General features: G+C 52.3%; 1 long non-coding RNA gene across 2 annotated transcripts; it reads left to right on the top strand.

Moving 5' to 3' along the window:
- The first annotated feature begins 1267 nt into the window (after window positions 1-1267).
- On the top strand, window positions 1268-19150 carry LOC102156696. Of its 2 annotated transcripts, none has more exons than XR_005366729.1 (4): window positions 1268-1451; window positions 15398-15570; window positions 18297-18440; window positions 18923-19150. It is a non-coding gene; the product is annotated as an uncharacterized LOC102156696 (long non-coding RNA). The 2 variants fall into 2 exon arrangements; XR_005366728.1 differs by having other exon boundaries at window positions 18920-19150.
- Window positions 19151-22174: the final 3024 nt, after the last annotated feature.

Here is a 22174-nt window from a genome sequence, read left to right as displayed (position 1 = left end):
CAACAGACCCACAGCACTGCTACAGCATTTCACTCCTCCTCCACCTTAACTCCTGGAAAACTCCTACTCACTCTTCAAGATCCTGATCAAAGATCACCTCTCTCTACAAGCTTTCCTCATTTCTTTTTAGGCAGAGCTGATACACTCCTTCAACTCCGTGCTTGACTCTGCAAATAGCCTGACCATGAGCAAGCTACTAAGTAGTAGAGAACCTCTGCAAAATGGAGATGCTATTGCCCTTTCAGGATTAGGGAGGAACTAGGGATAAACGTATCTTTAAGCCTAGTATTGTGGGGGTGCCTAGTGGCTCAGTTGGTTAAGCATCTGCCTTCAGCTCAGATGATGATCCCAGGGTCCTGGGGTTGAGCCCCATGTGGGGCTCCCTGCTCGGTGGGGAGCCTGCTTCTCCCTCTCCCTCCACCTGCTGTTCCCCCTGCTTGTGGTCTCTCTACATATAATAAATAAAATATTTTAAATAGAAGACTAAAAAAAAAAATAAATAAATAAATAAATAAATAAATAAATAAATAAATAAACAAATAAATAAAAAAAACCCAGTGTTGTGCCTAATACATGGTCACAGCTCAGGAAGTGACAGCTCCAGTGTGACGATGGTAGGGATCACACTTTTTCAGGGGTCGTTAGGACATCTGTCACCCCAATAGGCTGGGGAACCCTTAGGGAGCAGGGTCACGGTTAAGTCCACTGCTGTATCCCCAGAGCCATGGCTAGCTCAAGGTTAACCTCCAGTACGAGGTGTTAAACGTCAGCATTATCAGAGGAATACTTAAAATAAGACTCGTTGGCCTTTGGTAAGGGTTTGCAGTGTGCCAGGCGCTGTTCCAAGCAATGTACCAGGATTATTCCAGTCTTACACCAACCCTGGATGGTAAGGGTCATCCCCATTTCACAGGTGAGGAACCTGAAGCTCACTGGGGGAGGACGATCCGCCTGCGGTCACAATGCAAGGACTGAGACGGAGGCAGTGTTTGGGCCCAGTCAGTGTGCCCCAGAGTTCTGGAGCAACTCCGCCCCTGATTGCTGAGCACGCTCTATGCTGGATCACAATTCCCTGCTCCCAGCAACTGGAACTGGACTCGTTTACTTACTTAGCCTCTGAACCCCGCACAGATCCTGGCACATAGTTGGCTCCTCAACCAACGTCTCTCAGATAAGTGAGAGGAGAGGCGAGGAGAGGGGGAAGGAGCAAGTCCAGAACCGAGGGGATGGCAGAGAGCCAAGGGCTGCATGCCAGCACCAGGTGCGCACACCCCTTCGGGGCCCTTGCCACCCCTACCAGCCCAGTTTCCAGCCACGTTTGAAAGGATGTTCCCTTGAGGACAGACTGAAGATCAGAGGAACTGAGCCAGGTCTCAGCCACTCCCCCTCCGAGGCAGCCTGTGCCCACCCAGGACGCCTGGCCTGAGTCCTCGGGGACACAGGGCTTCGTGGTGAGTGACCAGCATTTGGGAGAAGGGGAAGCAGCGGTAGACTGCACCAACTGTGCCTCAGGGAGCTAGCCTTGGGGGCTGCGGAGCTCCCCACACCTCCTCCCAGCTTCACGTGAAGGGCCTTGCTCAACATGCATGACCACCCTGATGGAGGCCAGTCTGTCCTGGGAGGGAGTGGAGGGCTTCTATCCCTTGCTGTCGGCTCAGCACCCCAGGGTGGAGGTGGGCCTGCCGTCTGACCTCAGAGCAGGGTCATGGGGACCGTGACCAACTGGGTCGTGGCCCAGACCTGTTTCTTCAAGCCCACTTGGTACTGGAGAGGGAGAGGGAAGTTTTGATTTACATAAACCCCATTCAGAGTCTGGACAGCTATTTTGACTGCTTCACTGGAATATTCTTGAATTCTGAGTTTCTTTTTCTCATTATGGCTCGAAAATTAAAATCTCTCTGCCTTGGGCAAGTGAAGGCCAAGTGAGGGATGGCTGCCGCCACTGTACATTTCTTATTTAAGTCAATTTGGAGATGCCACTGCTTTCCCTCGGGGCAGGCGACCGAGACAAGGTCAGGACTGCTCTCCTGTCACCACCTCAACCCCAAGGTCCAGAGAGGAACTCCAGACCTAACCTGAGCCAGCAGGAGGGACGTCCTAGCCAATGGGGTCTCTCACAGCTGGTGCAGGACAGAGGGCTAATGGACAAAGGCTTTGGATTTGCAACTAAAAACCAAGAAGGAGGCTGTACTGTTGAGGGAGGAGAAATCTGACAGGTCTGGGATCAAATTCCAGCTCTACCCTGGGCTGTGAAACCTCGGGCAACCTCTGGAATCCCAAGTGCCCTCCTTTGCTTTCCAGGAGCTGATTATCCCACAGCGATGTTGTAGAATTTGATGAAATAAGGTACTTAAGACGCTAACAAGGCCTTTGGCATGTAACTCAGGAAACGGCTGCTGCTGTTGTTGTTGTTGTTATTATTATTATTAGGATCTGTGTGATTGTTGTTGATAGACTTAGAAATGAGGCCTGGAGACAGGCTTCCTTCCTGTAGAGACACTCACCCACAGCAGGCTGAGGGGAGAAGCACCCTGTGGTCTTGTAAACCCCAGCCCTACCCTCTGGTGCCACGTTGGGGACTCAGAGACCCAAAGGTTTCTGTGGCCTTGCAGCAGCTCACCTTACAGCAGGAACAAACTGCATCTTGGGAGCTTAGAGTCACAGGAACTGGGCAACCCGGTCCTTGTCACTGTTGGATAAAGGGGCCCCTGTTCTGATCTCGTCAGTGACAAGTGATGACGTTCGGGCTGCCACTGAGCACGAGGGTGAGGCTAGAAGGAACAGTTGTGGGACAAATGCCAAGGCTTTAGGGAAAAGCCACAGTCCCAAAAGAGACACCAGAGCTGCCCCAGTGGGGACTGACTTCCGCTCTGTGCCACTGACTCCCTGTGACCAGCCTCTCTTGTTCCCAGTGTCTCCAGCCTCGACTCCGATGAGGAGGGTGGGACCAGGCTGAGGCCTCAGTGGGGAGGTGGGTGATAGCAGATACTGGGATCCCCTCCTGGGGAAGGTGGTTTGAGGCTGGCGCCACCCCTACACCACTAGGTCTGGGTACCTGAATACTGCTGGAGGGGAGGGCCAGGGATCCAAATGGCCCTAAGGTCCTGAGCAGGTAGCTGTACCTCGGCCCATCCCCCATCCCCAATCCCAGTTCCCTGTTTCCCCTTTCTTTTCTGGCCTTCCCCTCTCCGTGCCCCTCCTCTGGCCCTTCCTCTTTCTCCCCTCCTTCACCACAGGCTGGCTCTGCAAGTCTTCCCATTCTGCTCCCTCTCCCTCAGACTGCCTCTCCCACAAACAAGGGTTCCTGCCTTCTATGACGGGGCTTCAAGGACAGATAAGCCCAGGGTGGGGGTGCTCAGGGTCCCCTGGGCACCGGGGAGTAGAGGCTGGCCTGCGTGGAAGAAGCATGAACCGCTCACCGGAGCATAAAGAGTGCAGACAGATGCACCTCGGCATTGATTGGGCCCTGGTGACTCACCGCTGGGGAGGAGGGAGCAGGGGTGACGTCATGGCTGGAGCTGCTGGTGACACAGGCAGCTGATCCCCACCCCTGCCCTAAGACCTTTTCTTGACTCGCTAGCTTCTTCTTGCCTCCCCATCACAGGCCCGCTGGGGAAGCAGGTTGCACCCTCACCACATTTAGAACCACGCGTTTAATGCATTTAGCATGCGGTTTTCTTAGACGGAGGTCTTCTTCCCACACCCTCACCTCTACTTCCTCTGCTTGCCTTAGTAGAGATACTAGTGTGCCATAAGTATTCACTGTCTGACACATGTGTACACAGCTTACGTGCATGTGTGTGCACATATGCACATGCGCGCACACTCCCACCTGCCATCTGCTTCTGCCAGTGGGGGGACTGAGCTGAGGCATTCTAGGAGCTGATTCTCTCTGCCGGTGACCCGAAGAACCCCGATGTGGTTTTATCTCCGGCACCTAAACACCACGTGCTTCTTGACTTCAAAATCGAACCAAAGTAAGCCTAGCATGTGTGGCTCCCGGAATATGTGCATCTTCAACATCATAATTGCAGGGAAGTTGGGGGTGGATGAAGTTGGCAGGGAACAGGAATATGTGGAGGAAGATGGTCTGAGTAGGGCCAAAGACTGTAGACCCTGACTCCAAGGCGAGGGTTGTCATCACCCCCCTCTCCAACCCGCTCCTACACTGAATATATCTTTCCTCCTCCATCCTGGGAAAAAACAAAATTGAATCTCACTTGTTACCTAAGTCCCAAAAATCTAGCTAATCTGAGGCAGAGGAAGCTGTCCATGGAAGAATGTGAATATTAATATGATACAAATCACATGCAAATATATTGAAAGCAAAAAAAAAAAATAGCTTGCAGGTCTTGCAAAAGAACAATTAGCCCTAGGGATCCCTGGGTGGCTCAGTGGTTTGTCACCTGCCTTTGGCCCAGGGTGTGACCCTGGAGACCTGGGAAGGAGTCCCACGTTGGGCTCCCTGAGTGGAGCCTGCTTCTCCCTCTGCCTGTGTCTCTGCCTCTCTCCCTCTCTGTCTCTCATGAATAAATAAACACAATCTTTAAAAAACAAAAACAAAAACAATTAGCCCAAAGTAGAGGCAGAAGAGGATCTACAGCTCATGTAATGTAAGGACTTTCGGGGTCTGGATGGAGATAGAGCCCACCACAGTCCTCCGGATTTGTAACATGTGGAAGTGGTTTGTTTGAGCCACGAGCAACCAAATGACAAGTATTTGTCAAACTGCCCCCCTGACACGGTGGCAGAGGTGGATTTTCCATGAAGCTAATGAAGTTTAAGCTCCTATTTGCACAGGCTTCTCCCAAAGCCTGCATTTAATTTCATGTTCATAATTTTGTATTATTTTTCTGAAAGAGGGCATTCCCAAATTGTATAAGCCTTGGGACTCAAAAATCTGGTCTATCTCTGCCATGAAGAGCCTAGACTCTGTTCTTAGTTGAATTTACAGCCTCCTTTGAAGCCTCCTCTATTAGAGATGCCAGTCTGTCCACGTGACCTTGTGTGCCCCTTCCTCTGGGTATGAGAGGACCAGATGACCTCCCAGGACCACTCAGGGTTCCAGGACTCCACAGGCTGGTGGAGGAGGAGGATAAAGGTGGCTGCTTGTTATTAAAGGGAATGTGGCCCTCCTGCCTGAGAAATCTCAGGGAGCAAGTACCTGATAATAAATAATAATACCTTACATTTATAAAGCCTTTGAGAGTTTCTAAAGAGAATCTGTCTTTGGATCTTCACAACAACCTTGAGGCAAGGAGGAGACGTGTTATGGAGATTTGTTGCAGACAAGGAAACTGAGGTTCAGGGAGGTGAAGCTACAAACAAGAGCTTAGATTCACAACACTATTGTACCAGCAAGCTGCTATTATCCTGTTCATTTAATCCGTACCACAACCCTCAGAGCCAGGCAGTAGTCTCATCCTTGTTTTAGAAATGGGGGAAATGCACAGGAAGGTTAAAAATGTTTCCTTAGCAAGACTAACGAGTAAGTAGCAGAGGCAAGATTCAAATGCAGGCAGTCTGCCTGCAGAGTTCATGATCTCAATCACTTGGCTGCTTAGGATAATGCGTGCACGGTCCTGTACCAGAATTCAAATCTCTATGTTCGACCTCAGAGCCTGTTCTCAGCACCATCAGGCACTACCACCTCCCTAACGAACCAGGAAACACCAGCCATCTGTGGCCAGGGGCCTGGGCCTGGAGAGAGACAAGGGGACTGGTGGGAAGTCCAGGTGATTGGGCCAGGGACCAGGATCTAGTCAGGGAAGGAAGGATGAGTACCAGAGTTATTCCGGGCTCATAGCTCAGGGTGAGAGATATGCCAAAAATCTCCAACCTCAGAAGAGCCTGGAGAAGCTTCTTCCCTCTTGGGCCCTCAAGAACCCAAAACTTTTGGCCATCTCTCCCTACCTGACAAGTGAGATCAAGATTATGGCCAGAGTGTGTGCGCGTGCGCGTGCGCGCGCACGCAGGGAGATCACCATAGCAACAAAGCAAAGGATGATGGATTAGGGGTAATGGTGAGTTAGGAGTCAGCTGCAGAAATCCAAAAGAGAAGTGAGGAGGTCCCAAACGAACTAAGGTAGTTACTGTGGTGTGCAGAAGAGAGATGCTGCAGGAGCAAACCAATGAAGGGTGGGCAGGGATATCTTCTCCAAATGACACAGCCCACATTCGGGCCCCAGTGGAAGAGGAGGGATAAAGAATGTAGGAGCTGTATGGGGGGGGGGGGCAATAAACCATGAGGCATGTAGCAGGAGTAGCCCCTGGAAGCTGCCAGAGGTAGCATCCCATCTTCCTGCTCTGAGTCCCCCCAGGCTGTGTGTGTGCGCATGTGTTGAGAAGTGTCAGTCCAGGGCTCTGGGGCCACATCACAGGGAGGTGAGCTATGGGAGCATCAGGGAAGCGTGATTTAGAGGCTCATTCCCACTGCCCTTCACTGTGCTGCAAGGACAGTTCAATGTAATATATAATTACCGCTGCCCAACGCGGCTGCACTGTGCACAGAGCTCCCCACCTGCTCCCAATCCCTCCTGCCTGCCTGCGGACTATAAATCAGTTTTCAATCCTGAGTGCTACCTACCTGTAAATGTTCAAGCACAGGATCCTGGCCTCATATTCCTACATCCCTGGGAGGGTGACTCAGGCTCTCTGCTGTCCCCTCCTCCAGTTATCATTCCAACATCCATCGTATCCCCTAACTGACAGTAGGAGGGTAACTGGGAGAACTAGAACTGGCTCTGGGGTCTCTGAGGCCCTGGCTTGGGGAATGGAGGTGGGCAGCTGTGTCTTGATTCAGCCAGGCTCCATCTGGACAAGGCCCTACCCTGTGCAGTTCTGTGAACATGCCGTGGAGCAACTGGGCCCAAAGGCATTGAAGCTGACCCCTCCTCCCTGGATGATGATTTTCTTCCTGTCCTGCGGGATGTGCCCGGAGGCAGGTGGGCCCCTTCCCTGGACAGTCTCAAAAACACAGTGCCCAGGGCCGCATGCGTGGTTCAGTTGGTTAAGCGTCCAACTCTTGATTTCAGCTCAGGTTGTGATCTTAGGGTCATGAGATAGGCCTCTCAGTACAGAGGCCACTTAAGATCCTCTCCCTCTGCCCCTCCCCCTGCTCTCTCTTCTGTTTTAAATAAATAAAATCTTAAAAAAACGAGATTCTCTCCCTCTCTCTGCCCCCTCCCCCTGCTTGCACAGTCTTGCTCTCTCTCTAAAAATAAATAAATAGGGCAGCCTGGGTGGCTCAGCGGTTTAGCACCACCTTCAGCCCAGGGCCTCATCCTGGAGACCCGGAATCGAGTCCCACGTCGGGCTCCCTGCATGGAGCCTGCTTCTCCCTCTGCCTATGTCTCTACCTCTCTCTCTGTGTGTCTCTCTCATGAATGAATGAATGAATGAATTAATAAATCTTTTAAAAAATAAAAAAAAAATACATTATTTTTTAAAAGAAAACACAGAGCCCATATTATGGGCTGACACAGGGTTGAGGAGGTACCAGCCATGGCCTTGCCCTAAACTGGGATGGGAAATCTCATGGTGTACCTTGGGTGTTACATCAAAGGACCTCAGGGGTGATAAAAGGACAAATCAAGAAAGGACAGAGAGGGATCCCTGGGTGGCGCAGCGGTTTAGCGCCTGCCTTTGGCCCGGGGCGTGATCCTGGAGACCCGGGATCGAATCCCACGTCGGGCTCCCGGTGCATGGAGCCTGCTTCTCCCTCTGCCTATGTCTCTGCTTCTCTCTCTCTCTGTGTGACTATAATAAATAAATAAAAATTTATTAAAAAAAAAAAAAAAAAGAAAGGACAGAGAGATGGGGCATCTGGGGGGCTCAGTCCACTAAACAGCTGCCTTTGGTTCAGGGTGTGATCCCAGGGTCCTGGAACTGATCCTCACATTGGGCTCCCAGCTCAGTGGGGAGGCTGCTTCTCTTTCTCCCTCTCCCCTCCCTCTTCACACGCTTGCTCTCAAATAAATAAATAAAATCTTAAAAAAAAATAGAGGACTTTTTGATTCATATCTAGCAGGTACCTTGAGGACTCTGATTCTCCCTTTATTTTTTTAAGGATCTTATTTATTCATGAGAGACACAGAGAGAGGCAGAGACACAGGCAGAGGGAGAAGCAGGATCCTTGCAGGGAAGCCCGATGCAGGACTCCAGGATCACTACCTGGCCCGAAGACAGACGCTCAACCACTGAGCCCCCAGGTGTCCCTGATTCTCCCCTTGGAATTTGGAATTTGGGAGGGTCCCTTCTCCCCTTCTCACCCCTCTGCTAGGATGAGGGCCACAGCTTCCTCAGTGGCCTGCCTACAGCCACCACCACCTGTCTCACAGGCTCCTGCTGACTGGAGGTCAAATCATGCCCTTTGTGTCCCTGATGAGGCCTGGATCAGTTTCCCTCCTCCCCAGGAGAATGCTAAGTCCCTTGCTGTGGCTCACAGGACTGGCCCCTGCCCAACCTAGCCGATCTAACCGTTCCTCCTCTCATTGCTGTGTTTCTCCATCAGTCCTGCCACAGGCCCTTTGCTGGCAGCATAGTTCCTACAATCTGAAATGCTTTTCCTGTGGCTTCTGTTCCAGCTGTTCCTATGTCACACACTCCCTGATGGCTTCACCCAAAGTAGGCCCCCTTCCTTTCTCAGCGCCCTAGCTGGTCACTTTATAGTACTAATGACATTTTATATAACTTGTAATTCTATATTCATTGGCTTGTTCCCTCGTTTCCTGTGGGAAATGAGACAGGAATTTCTGTGGGGCAGGGGCCACAGGGTCTTGCTCACATAGAGGCGTTTGGGATGTGCAGCACAGGGTGTGGCACACAGTAGGCACTAATTATATATTCTCTGAATAAACGGCATGTATGGGAGGTGCTGCCAGAGGAAGTCTCAGAGGCCGAAGGTGACTCCATCCAACCCTGTGGCCTCCCGCCTCCAAACAGTCACATCACTTCTTCCCTAGTACAGGTCTGTACCTGTCCTGGAGTGGGACGCCCCCCTCATTCTCCTCCTCGCAGGGCCTTAGGCTGCTTTCCTCTCTTTGGGGAAAGCTCTCAGCCAGGCCCCTCAGGCCGTCCCTAGAGCTGCCCCCAGGGAACAGGGTCCACTGCCCGTGTCCCCCCACCCCAACTCCCCTCTGGGCCCCTGGGGGTTCCAGGCACAGCTCAGCCCCCCCCCCCTCAGGGCCCCCAGGGGTTCCAGGCACAGCTTAGCCCCACAGTGCCCTCAGTGGGGACAGAGGACAGAGGCCTGGCTGGAGGAGAGGTGGAGGCTTGGGATAGGGACGTGGACAGGCTGAGGCTTCTCTTCCACACATTATAACATCCATAAAGTAAATGCAAATTAACTGAAAGCACCTTCTGAATAAGCAGCTTTCTGGAGGAAGTGGCTCTAATCCCTAAATGGCTCTACCGCCCAGAGGAGCTTCCCAGCAGGGAGGGATGGGGATGTGATGCATCAGGACCGGTGCCTTTGGCCTGGGGCTTGGATATTCCGGCTATGCTTCCCACGGCTAACGGGACCTGCAGGTCTCTAACCTTGGCTCCTGCACTCCCTCCCCGCCCCCAGCCAAGTCCTGGGAGCCCAGCTTCTGGGTTTGCAGTGGTGGAGGCTCGGGAAGCCGCGCCTCGGGCCTGGAGGACGAGGGCAGTGTGGGAAGCGAGCAAGTGTGGCCAGTGTGGCTGCAGTAATACAGTCCCCTGGGCCCCTGGTGTAATGGGAACCGCCCCCGAGCCTGTGTGGAAAGGTGTACGCTGTGTGCACCAGTCGGTCTGTGCCCATCAACACACAGCCCCAGGAACCAGCATCACTGCATCTGTGTCTGTGCAACTGCATCCCTCCCTACTCCGTTCCCAACAGTGTCTCCCAGTATTCGCGATCCTTCCCAGGTTGCGGGGGAGGGGCAGCCAGCCTCAGCTGGGGAGTCATACTTTTTCAAGGACTAATGACTTTTATCAGAATGATAAAGAACTGATGACACATGGAGGCCCCTGGACTCTGGAGGGAAGCCAGAGAAGAGCAAGTAGGGACACAGTTGAGATCCGTGGGGGTTGGGGGCCCAAGGACCCAGGAAGCTCATTCCAGCTCTGTTCAGATTGTAAGAGGGTGAGGGGATGGAGACAAAGGAGGCCCAGGAGACGTGAGAAACAGCAGCATTCCCAGCTTGGCCTGCCTGCTCTTCCTGAACCCTCCATTTTTTTTTTCTCTCTCTCTTTCTCCCCCTCCCCCTCCTGAAGCACTCACCCTGATAATGGAGCCATGAAAGGTGAGGCTGGTTATTTCCCTGTCCTGCCTCTGCCTTCCTGCCCCTGCCACCAATCCTGCCCAGAACTGAAGGGAGGCAGCTACTCCTCAGCATCATATGTGTAGAGTCCTGAGTTGGGTAGGTTCCCATAAACAGGCCTGGGAGCACCAAACATTGGAAGGCTGTTCCTTGTCAAGGCTAATTGGCTTCAGGGATCTTTAATAAGGATGTAGGCCCAGGTGAGTTGCCATCTGGGGCAAGGAGCAGAGAGTCCAGAAGCTCGCAGAGCATCTACATTACAGGGACCTGGATTACAGAAGTAGGAACTCTTCTTGATGGTCAGAAAACATAAATGATCCCCCCCCCCACCCCCCCGCCTTAAATGTTTCCTAAAGACCTCTGGCAGACCTGAGCTTGCGGCACAAAGACAGTCCTCCCCCTGGAAAGTTCCTGTACCCCACTACCCCTGAGAGCAGCCACGTCTCCCCAGGCTGGAGAGAGAGAGCCCCCTTAGCACAGCCTGGCACACAATAAGTGTTCAGTAGATATTAGCTACTGTGGATATTCACGTCATCTCCTGGTAGGTCAGCCCCGGGGCTGGTCCCTACAGAGGGCTGAGCCTGGAGGACCCGGGCTGTCACGGAGGGTGGAGGGCAGGGGGAGGCAGGCACGGTGCCTTGCTAGAACACCAAGGAGCTGGGACCCTGGCCTCCATGGTGGCCTCTAGTTCCCCTGCCCTGGCTTCCCCGGGTCCTCTGTCTGAGCCCCACAGGGAGGCTTCCCTATGTCCTGGGCAGGCCCAGTGACCTTTCGCTCAAGTCTGCAAATATATTCTTGGCGAGTCTTGGAAATGAAATTGTGCTCAACATTTGTACAGGGCTTTTCTGCGGCCCAGCCCTTTACAGACATTAGCTAATTAAATGGAAGAGGAGCAGAAGGAGGAGGGCTTGGCCTCTGCAGTTGGGACTCTGCCCTTCTGACCTGGGCAGCTCTAGTTTCATTGCTCCCTCCTTCTTTCCCTTTAGGGCTGGACTTACTTTAAAGAGGAAGCAATGCGGGGGGGGGGGGGGGGGGGGGGGGGGGGGGGGGGGGGGGGCGGGGGGATGCAACTCCTTGGGGAGCTAGCCACTGAGGCAACAAGCAAGGGAGGAGTCTGGCAAGACATGGAGCAGGTTAGCGTCTTCCCGAGGTCACTGTGTTCCACTGGCAGGCACATCCAGTGACCAGCTGGGTCTGAGAGCGTGCTTATGCATCTGCCATGGATGGGTCGGCCACCTTCTCCCTGTTTGGAGGAGGGCATAAGGCACCATAACGAGAGCCGGAGTAGCTGTCAAAGATCCTTCCCAGGGGCTAAGGGACATAGGGCATGGACATTTGGCCTGGTCCAGGGGCAGAGTTGGCAATGGAGATTCCCTGGAAGTCACAACACTGGACCCCAGCTCCTAGCCGACGGGGAAGCACATCCACCTGTGTCCCCCCACTGCCCTCCAGGCTCCTCTTGGCCGCAAAGCTGGAGGGGGCCATCCAGGGTCAGGGGAATGCCTTGCAGGGCCTGCCCCCACCTCAGCCCCTGCCTTTGGTAGCAGTGTGTCCGGCCCAGTGAGGGAGCTGCCGGCCAGTGGGCAGGGGGTCAGCTGCCACCTGGGGAGGACAGAAAGGTAGGCAGAGGGGGACAGAGACAGATGGAGACACCGATGCTAGACTGGGACTGAGGGCAGTAGAAGCCAGTTATAGAGGACTAGTCTGAGGGAGGAAGAGATCACGTTTCAGCCCAGGAGTGCGGGAGTGCGGGAGTGCGGGAGTGCGGGAGTGCGGGAGAGAAGACAGAAGGCTGAAGGAGCCAGGGAGGAAGGAAGGGTCCATGGGTAAAAGCGTGTCAAGAGGAAGGGTTTCTTGGCACAGCCCGGGCAGCCCCATGTAGGAACCGCCCCGCCCGGAAGCCCAAGAGAGCAGCCTGAGGTCTCCAGAAGAGGAGCCCACCCCTCCTAAGACGGCGGCTGCAGGTGTCCACCTCAGATATGAGGGCTCCTTCAGATTCCTGATCCCATCCTGGGGAGCACAAGCTTGAAGACCTGGCCCCTCCTCCAGCCCCAGCCCCAGCTCGGAGCCCTCCCACCCACCCTGATCCCACCTGGGAGTCAGCCATTCTGGAGGCCCCGCCAAGTCTAGCAAAGGAGGGCCTGACTTCCCCTTACCATAATTATCCGTCTCTCATATCCGAAGCAGTGAGCTTCATAAAACCAATTATGATTTTGGGGCCAGGGTACAGGTGTAAGCAGCAGTCCAAGATGGCTGTGGCAACCACAGGAGCGTACCCAAAGGGCAGAGCAGCCAGGCGGCTCCCTCCCTTCAAGCCCCACCCCAAAGGCTACAAAGCTCCTGCAGAGGCTGCAGAAGAGGTTTAGGTTAAACCTAGGGAAGGACCGGCTATCTGGTTGTGGGAAGGGCAGTAAACACTGGGATGGTTTCTTCTCCTCCTCCGTGATGGGCAGCCCAGCAGAACCTGGTTCCCCCTCCACAGCCCTCTCTGGTTCCAGAAAACCTCAGGAGCTTCCCACCAAGTTACCAAGGCAACCGCAGCCCAGCAGGATTCACAGCAACAGTGAAGAGAAACCAGAGAGCAGGGAGGCAGAGGCTTCAAACTAGAGCAAACATCCCCTGCGTCCCTGTTCAAGAAAGTGCTTTCCTGCGGCTCATGAGTTGACACAGCCCAGTCCCAGGTGGGAGACAAGAGAACATTCAGGCCCCCCACTGTCAGGTGGGAAGGGACTAGTCTCTCCCACAGCTCCCCACAACAGCAGGTTTGCCAGGAGCCCACCTCTGAGCCCGGCACACCCCTGCTTTTAAAGGCCAGACCCCTGCACTTTCCATAATGACCCACTTGGGAGACATATGGCTAAGGCATCATGACCTCAAGCTGCTTCAGAATCAGAAGTGAGTGTGGCTCTTGGCTTGGTCACTCTCGCAAACCCTGTGACCTTGGACGAGTCACTTCTCTCTCAATCTCAGTTTCCTTAGCTGAGATTGGGGATAATATAACAGAATTGTCAGGATTTAGAAATATCATACGTAGAATCTGCTTGCACAGAGCCTGGCACTGGATCAGTATTAAAAAAAATGAAAGCTGTTAAAATCTTCTCATTAATATCACTATTTTAATTTTTATTACCATTAAGTGCATGCCTAGCTTACTCATCTGTAAAATAAGGATCACAATTCAATGAGTTGTTTGGAGATCACATAAGGCAAAGCATATGAAATGCTTAGACCAATATTTTACCCATAGAAAGTGCTCAGTGAATAGGAGCTGTTATTTTGATTCCTACATCCCTCTTCCCCCAGGGCCTCAGATTATGTATGGAGGAGCCATTACTGAGCTGGCCCAAACTCTTAGTTCCCCCAGCAGTAGAGACCATGGAAATGAGAAGCTTCTGGAATCCTGGGGTGGGGGGTGGGGGGTGTCATTCCCAATGGCTCTACTGTGGACTCTCAACTTGCTGCTAGACCAGGAATGACTTTGACTTCTGCCCTCTCTCATTTCTGTCTTAGGAGCCTGAGCTTCTGCAAGCAGGCTGATGTCTAGCAAATGGCTGGTATCCTGGAGAAAAGGGGGAAAGGGTCATTTAGGATGGAAGAAGGGGAAAAAGAAAAAAAGGATAGAAGAAGGTTTTGTCCCTATACAGAAGGCCAGATTGCCAGGCTGAGGGAGGGGACACCAGAGAATGGGTGAGAGAGCCACATCCATGGATCCATGGATGGGTGGAGCTACAATGCCTCTTAGAGGCTTCTGTTTCTCTGGTCCACCTGAGGTTTTGTTTCTTTTTCTTTTTATAGTTTTATTTATTTGAGAGAGAGAAAGAGAGCAGCACACAAGCAGGGGGAGCAGCAGAGAGAGAGAGGGAGGAGCAGGCTACCCTCTGAGCAGGAAGCCCCATGTGGGACCCGATCCCAGGACCCTGAGATTATGACCTGAGCTGAAGGCAGACACTTAACGGACTGAGCCACCCAGGGCCCCTGAAGTCTCATGTCTGTGAAGAGTCCTCAGAGATGGCTGAACAACTACACATTGCTCCCAAACCCTCAGCACCTTCCTGCCTGAAAACACCAACAGGCCTCCAGGGGCCAGTAACACTCTGACTTTTGGGACCTGTGAACAGGCCAATTTGTGATGCAGCCTTCATCATAGGGGCCCCTTCCTCACAGGCAAGCCCACTGGTCCAACAGTGTGGCATGCACAGCCAGGTGTCCCAGGGGCCTGCAGGGTGTGTCCCAAGCTGAGGGTTGGCTAACACGGCAGCAGGAAGAACTTAAGGGGAAACCTCAGGAGGCACCCTGGATGGCAGAGCTGGGGGACACAGGGAAAGGGCTACCTACAAACTGCAGAATTTGCACCCCTCAGCTCTACTGCACTGGGGAGCTTGAGCGTGAAAGCCCCAATGAGGGGTGGCTGGGGCTGGGGCCATCAGGACCCCTAGGACACTAAGGAAGGTATAGCAGTTCTCCTGCAACACCCAGCTGTGGCCCCCAATGCTGTGTTTGTCTTTCTCCTCCCCTTCCTCAGAATTCTGGAAGACCTCTTACTTCAATGTTCACAGAAACTCCGAGGCCTTGTGGGATGAGATGGGGCTCCTGCAGAGCCAGACTCTGGGGAGGACCAGTGATGCTGGGTTCTGATGTTAGAAACCAGGTCTGAGTATGACTCAGTCACGTCCTCCCCTGCAATACATTCACAGACTCCAGCCTGTGTCCTCAACTCTGCTGGCAGCAATCTTTGTCTGCAGCCCCAAGATCCTGTCTTCCACACCAGCCATCACGCCCTGGACTCTCCTCTCATTGTTTAGACAGAAAAACACGGAGGTGCTAGAAGCCAACGATCAGGCTTTTCTCTTGGGGTGGCATAACCTAGTACAGGGCTCACCCTCCTTGTACCCATCAATCTGACCGCCCAGGCCCTGGTACTGGAAACCAGGAACTTCTGACCATTGGTGGCTTTGGGATGAGGAGATTTGAAGGATGCATCTGGAAAAAAAGCAGGAGCTGGGCCTTTGGAAGCCGCCCCCTTTCCAGGTTTCCCTGAGGGAAGCTCAAGTTAGGAGTGTGCACACCCCTGCTGGGCAGTCTCTGACTCACCCCCATCTCTGCTTGCCTCCTAGGTAGGTCTGGGAACAGTCATGGAAGATGGATAGATCTGAAGTTGTTTTTGGTTTCTGCCCCATGATGGAGAACCAGGACATGGACAATAGCCACACAGATTAACTGGGAAGTCATTCTGAAGAACATTCAGCTCTCCAAGGACAGCCAAACCAGGGTCAGCTGCTGGGGACTGGTAAGAGGTGGGAGCTATACTGCCCCCAAACTAGGACTCACTGACCGTGGCTGTGGTTCCTGGGTGGAGACCTGCCCTACTAGCTTGTTCTTTCAGCCCAAGGAGTCTCAGACCAGCCGGAAGAGCCTCTTTCTCATCCCTGTCTTTGCCTGCCAGAGAATGACAGCTTTCAGTTCCCAGAGGGACTGCCCAGCTCATCTTCAGATTTGACAGGGGCACAGACAAAATCTGCCCAGTCCTCAAAGTCCAGGCTAGACGGCAGCCAAGTCCTGTCCCCAGGACGGCCCAGGGGCGCCCCCTGCTGCCTGGTTGGACTGCAGCCTGCCAAGGGCTGAGGGAGGGAGGGGTAACGCAGGCCCCAGCTCCTGCCCGCACTGCATGTCGCCCTGTCTACACCCTGCCAACATCTGAGTCACAGCCCGGCAGTGTCCTTAGGGGCCTCTGAGCAGGGGGATTAACAGACAACTGCTGATTGAGGACACGGCCGCATGGGGATCCTGCAGCCTGGCCTCTGGGCACCTGCCCCGAGCTCTGAGGATGCCGTCCAGTTTGCAGGTATCCTGGCTTCAGGAGAAAGTCACATTCTGTAGCAAAATCATTTGGCTCCTCTGGGCCTCAAGACAGATGAGGCTGCACCACACTCAGCGAATCATCTCAGTGAATGTGGTATGGGGGTCCCTGCCAGCCTTGAGGAGCACAGACACAGCCCACTTCTCCCCAGCAACTCCTCCAGGTGCCAGGGGGACCCCTTAAATTCACCATTGAATTTACAGATGACAATAGCTGTTTCCAAAGGGACGTCTGGCTCCTTGTGTGCAGGCTCAGGACAGACTTGAAGATTCCTCAGGCCTCTTGAGCTCCAACATTCCATGAGCCTATAGGATTCTACAGCCCATCTCTAGAGGCTGTCTTCTCCCAACCACACACCACTCCCTACTCCCAGGTCTTCCTCTAATTTGATTTCAACTTCTCTTCCTGCATCCTAAATAGTGGCAGCTAGGTGTGGGGGGGAAGGGACTCTTTCAAGGCTTCCCATATTTAAGATCAGAGATAGAAAGGTAGGGGAGGGCTGCCCGGGTGGCTCAGCGGTTTAGTGCCACCTTTGGCCCAGGGCCTGATCCTGGAGACCTGGGGTCGAGTCCCATGTTGGGCTCCCTGCATGGAGCCTGCTTCTCCCTCTGCCTGTGTCTCTGCCTCTCTCCCTCTCTCTGTGCCTCTCATGAATAAATAAAATAAAATCTTAAAAAAAAAAGGTAGGGGAAAGAGGAAGGACTTGGAGAAATTGGTGGAAGAGAGAGAAGCAAGATTAAGGAGTGGACATGACCAAGTAAGGCTCAGCAAATATTTGAAAGAAACCATCTGATGGGCTGGAGAGGTGGGGAGCAAGCCCCAGCATTCCTCCAGTCATCCTCCCTCCCAACATCTCACGGGTGTGCACATGCAGAATGGAGGTGTGAGCGCATGCACCCCTCATACACACACCCCTAGATTGTGGGGAAGGCCTGGCTGTGTGAGGCTGGAAGGGGCAGCAGTGCTCTCTTGGCCCAGGGAGTTCTGCCCCCACCTGCATAATTATCTTCCCTTCATTGATTGCCTCTACTTTCCTAGCCTCCAAGCCTTGCAGTACTAGGTCTTTGTGCTTTCAAAACACCTCCTGGAAGTGCTGAGCTGCTTAAATGGGGGAGGGGGGCATAGGGGGGTAATAAGGGAAGAGAACTAGTTGTGTTCCCCCCAGAGCTTTACCCCATCAATCAGTCTTCCTTTACTTCTCCTTCACCCCACCTCTTTCATCACTGCCAACAATAGCTGCAGACACAGCCCTCCTGGTCCTGAGCAGTGGGGCTGTAAGGGTTCACCTACTTCCCAGGGCAGGACACAGCAGGAGCTGAGGGGTCTGGGCAGCAGCATTTTCAGCAATGCCCATACCCTCTGCCTCCCTTTCCCCCAGAATTACAGAACAAAAGGGAAAGAAAGCCCTCCCAGTAAAGCCCTACAGGCACTTGGCACTTCGCAGTCACCCCAGCTTCCCCAAGTCCCTACCCAGGCTGCCACCAACCCTGTCCTTCCAAGGTAGCCTTTATTCCCCAGACCTTGGAAAGTCACTCCAGGCTATTTCACCCTGAAAGACAGATCTGCTCCTGGAATGCAGGAAGACAGTGATGAATTCGCCCACACACAGCAACCTACTTTCATTAACTCTTATGTCCAAATAATTTCCTTAAATCACCAAGGATGAGGCTGGGGGAGGGGAAGGCAAGTCTGTGACATCAATCTCCAGTGGGGATTCCTCCTTCAAACCCAACCAGAGCCAAGCAGGAGAGCAGTTTTGTGCGTGTTCACGCACACACCCCACACTCTCTGGCCTTCCAGGGCAAAGCAATGGAAATGAGACCTTACCTCCCCTCCCTACCCCCAGCCCCCCCCCAGTGGCTCCTCTGACCTCAGTGCTTCACACTCACCCTCAACCTTGGGCCCTTGGAAAAACAACACAGGCTCACAGTAACCTTTCCTAGAAATGTCAGGCCTCTGGCTGCTCCTGGGCAGGATGGGGCTGCCTCCTGGGAGCATCCTGACCCTTCAGGGAAACCAGACAGCATCTGCTGTGTGACTGGCATCCTAGAGGGCCCAAAGGGTCAGGGCATGAAAAGGATAACTAAGATCTGTACTGCAGTTCCCGGTTTACTCATTCCTTCTCTAATTACCTACCTAATGCCCTTATCTTACAGATGAGGAAGCGGAGACCCAGAGGGGTCAATCTGCCAATGCTAGCAGCTAGGAAAGGAACAGATCTGAGTCAAGCATAAGTATTCCACCTCTTCGGCCTGCTTCTGGCAGATTACGTCCTGGTAGAGAAGGGGGCCCAGAAGGAGGTAACATTTCAGTTGCTAAGTATGCCTGTCTACCCTTGGCCCTAGAACACAGGATCATCAGCCCAGACCTAGTTCTAGCCTCTGCCCTGCTTATACCCTCTGCCTGTAAGCCAGCCTCCACCTGGGAGGTTCATATCTTGGGCATGGGTCGAGTAGGGCCTCAAAGGCAGAGGGAATGCTGTCATTTCTCCAGGGCCTGGGAGCAGGAAAGAGGATGAGAGTTGGGCAGATGGGCCTGGAGAGGCCATGTGGAGGGGCTGGGCTATGGGGAAAGAATGTGGACATGTGGCCTGATGGAAACATGGCTCTGCCCAGTTGGTTACTGGAGCACTTTCCCTTCATCCATTGTCCCCATTGCTCCCCAAATTGCCTGCTTCCGATGTGATTCTTTCCAAATGGGCTCCCCTCTCCCCAAACGAAGGGACTGACATGTGGAGGGATGTTGTGGACTGATTACTAACATCATAGTCTCCTTCCAGCAGCAGCAGGCTGGGGACCTGGCAGCCCAGATCATAACAGGAGCAGCTTGTGGTGTTCTGTTCCAGCAGATTGGAGAGAGTTTCCCATGCCTCAGACCTGAGGCTGAGGAGCCAGGATGAGAAACGCAAGAAAGAGAAGGCCCCCAAGCTCTTGGCCAATCAGCTGCACAGAATATAGGTACCTATATGAGCTCTCCCTGCCTGGAAGGAATAAAGTCAGCATTATCTAGCCCTGGGATTCTTTTTTTTTTTTTTTTAATTTATTTTTTTTTGGTGTTCAATTTACCAACATACAGAATAAACCCCAGTGCCCGTCACCCATTCACTCCCACCCCCCGCCCTCCTCCCCCTCTACCACCCCTAGTTCGTTTCCCAGAGTTAGCAGTCTTTACGTTCTGTCTCCCTTTCTGATATTTCCCACACATTTCTTCTCCCTTCCCTTATATTCCCTTTCACTATTATTTATATTCCCCAAATGAATGAGAACATATAATGTTTGTCCTTCTTCGATTGACTTACTTCACTCAGCTAGCCCTGGGATTCTGATGGCTCTTAGGGTTCACTCAATGTTGGGATTCCCATTAAAGATGTTCAATCTGTCCCAGCCCCTGAAGTTCCAAGAAATGAGGAGAGGGTAAGCATGAACCAGTCATTGGCACATGCTGGCTTCCTTCATGCCTCTTTAATTTCTTTTTTTTTTTTTTTAATTTATTTATTCATGATAGTCACACGGAGAGAGAGAGAGAGGCAGAGACACAGGCAGAGGGAGAAGCAGGCTCCATGCACCGGGAGCCCGACGTGGGATTCGATCCCGGGTCTCCAGGATCGCGCCCTGGGCCAAAGGCAGGCGCCAAACCGCTGCACCACCCAGGGATCCCTCCTTCATGCCTCTTAATAACAGAGACTCACCTCCTCTCTCAAGTGTTTCACTGAAGGAGGTGTAGGTGGGGGGAGGATATCTTCATCTCCTAGCATCTTGTGGAGCTGCCAAGAGTTTGAGTTATCTAGTAGGACCAAAAGCATCATGTGATGTCAAGAGGAGCAAGAGAAAAATACTTTGACATTGGATTTAAGGCATGCCTCCTGTCTGGCAATATCATCTAGTCACCCTTAAATGAAAGTACTCCAGGGATGCCTGGGTGGCTCAGTGGTTTAGTACCTGCTTTTGGCCCAGGGTGTGATCCTGGAGTCCCGGGATTGAGTCCCACATTGGGCTCCCTGTATGGAGTCTGTTTCTCCCTCTGCCTATGTCTCTGCCTCTCTCTCTGTGTCTCTCATGAATAAATAAATAAAATCTGGGACACCTGGGTAGCTCAGCGGTTGAGCGTCTGCCTTCGGCTCAGGGCATGATCCTGGGATCCGGGATCGGGTCCCGCATCGGGCTCCTTGCATGGAGCCTGCTACTCCCTCTGCCTGTGTCTCTGTCTCTCTCTCATTGTCTCTCATGAATAAATAAATAAAATCTTAATAAATAAATAAATAAATAAATAAATAAATAAATAAATAAATAAAATCTTTTAAAGAAAGAAAGAAAGTACTCCAAATATTTCTTCTGTAGATCAAAGCCACAGAACCCAAACTTTTCAAGAGTGGCTGCAGAAGGAACAGCAACACAGAACCACAGTCTTAGCTAAACAATCCTCAGGGATCACCTAGATTCCTGGCCAAAGGCCCTTACCACCTATTTGATGGTAGAACAAAGTACAGGCTTTTTGGATTTTGAAGGGGGAAGCAGGGAAGCAGGTGATATAGAAAAGAGACATTCATGCATAGGGGTACTCAGTGAATGTTGGATGAGGGCCACTGGAATAGGAATATGTTTCTGAAGGAGCCCACTGTCCTCTAATGTGAAGAGAAAGAAGGCTAGAGTAGGATTGGAGGGTCTTGCCATCTCAGCCAAGGTGATCAGAGGGCCTACTATGGCATGTCTACCAAAATGGATGTGGGAGGACAGGTTACTATCAGATGGGCTTCCTGCACTGGCATGAATCATTCTCAGGACACCTCTGAGCCTATCTGGGCCCTGATCTTTGTCTAGACACTTCCTCTCCAGCTGAGGCTGGGAGGCTGGTGCAGACACTCACTACCTCACTCTTCAGAGCACTGCCATTAAGGAGCCTGATTAGCAGAACCTCATGCCGGGCAGCTAATGGGTTGGAGACATTAAGCATAAATGGTTTCCCAGACATTGGCATAAGCAGAACTCAGGAAGAAACAAATATTTTAATCTCTAAGAAACAGAAATATAGGAGGGAAGGGAGTTCCCTCTGCTTACTCGGCCTCTATTGCTCTCCCAGCCTCCACCTGCAACCCTTTCTGCAATGCTCAGGTCTAGGGATTCCCTGTCTGAGGAGGGAAGACCTGTGGCAGGGGGAGAACAGATCTTCACTCACCCAGACACATGGCAGTGGAAGAGATTCTCAAAGATTTACAGGGAGGGAGATCCTGGGTCTGACTCTACCATAACCCTAATGGTCAGGAAATCCTTAAGTTAATCTTGTGATAAGTGAAGGCCAATTTCTCTGTGGTTGGAGAATGAGGGAAAATGACTGGAGTGGGAAATTAGCAACCAAATTAGCTGCTCTAGGCCAGTGGTTCTCCCAAAGTGGTTAGGACCAGCAGCATCGACATCATCTGAGAACTAGCTATAAATGTAAATACTCTGGATACCTCGGTAGCTCAGTGAATGAGCGTCTGCCTTCAGCTCAGGGAGTGATCCTGGAGTCCCAGGAGTCCCTACAGGGAGCCTGCTTCTCTCTCAGCCTGCGTCTCTCATGAATGAATGAATGAACAAATGAATAAATAAATACTTTAAAAAAATAAACAAATGTATATTCTCAGGCTCTACCCTCAATCTACTGAATTAGTAAACTCTGGATGTGAGAACTTACAATCTTGTTTTAACAAGCCCTCCAAGTGGCCCCGTGTTTAAATTTGAGAACCACTGCTCTTGGCTCTATCTCAGATAAGAGGGGAATGTCAAGACAAAGTAGGATTAGGAAAGGATGCAATAAGCAGCCTCATTCAAGGGAAAAAAAAAAATAACTAACTTTCCCCATGTGGAAATCCAAAGCCAGGCCTCCTCTGACCTTCTCAGCCTGTAAATGTCACAACAATGCCTAAGCGGCCCTGCACAGAGGAGTCTGGGGAAAATAACTAACCTTGACCCTTTATATTTTGCTGAGGACAGGAAAGGATAATGGAACAATTATTTCAGGTAAAATATCTCCTACTCAACTTCTGTGAGCTACCTTT

This window comes from Canis lupus, chromosome 11, assembly GCF_011100685.1.
Source record: "Canis lupus familiaris isolate Mischka breed German Shepherd chromosome 11, alternate assembly UU_Cfam_GSD_1.0, whole genome shotgun sequence".
Lineage (NCBI taxonomy): Eukaryota > Metazoa > Chordata > Mammalia > Carnivora > Canidae > Canis > Canis lupus.
This window is presented reverse-complemented; position numbering and strand designations above follow the sequence as displayed.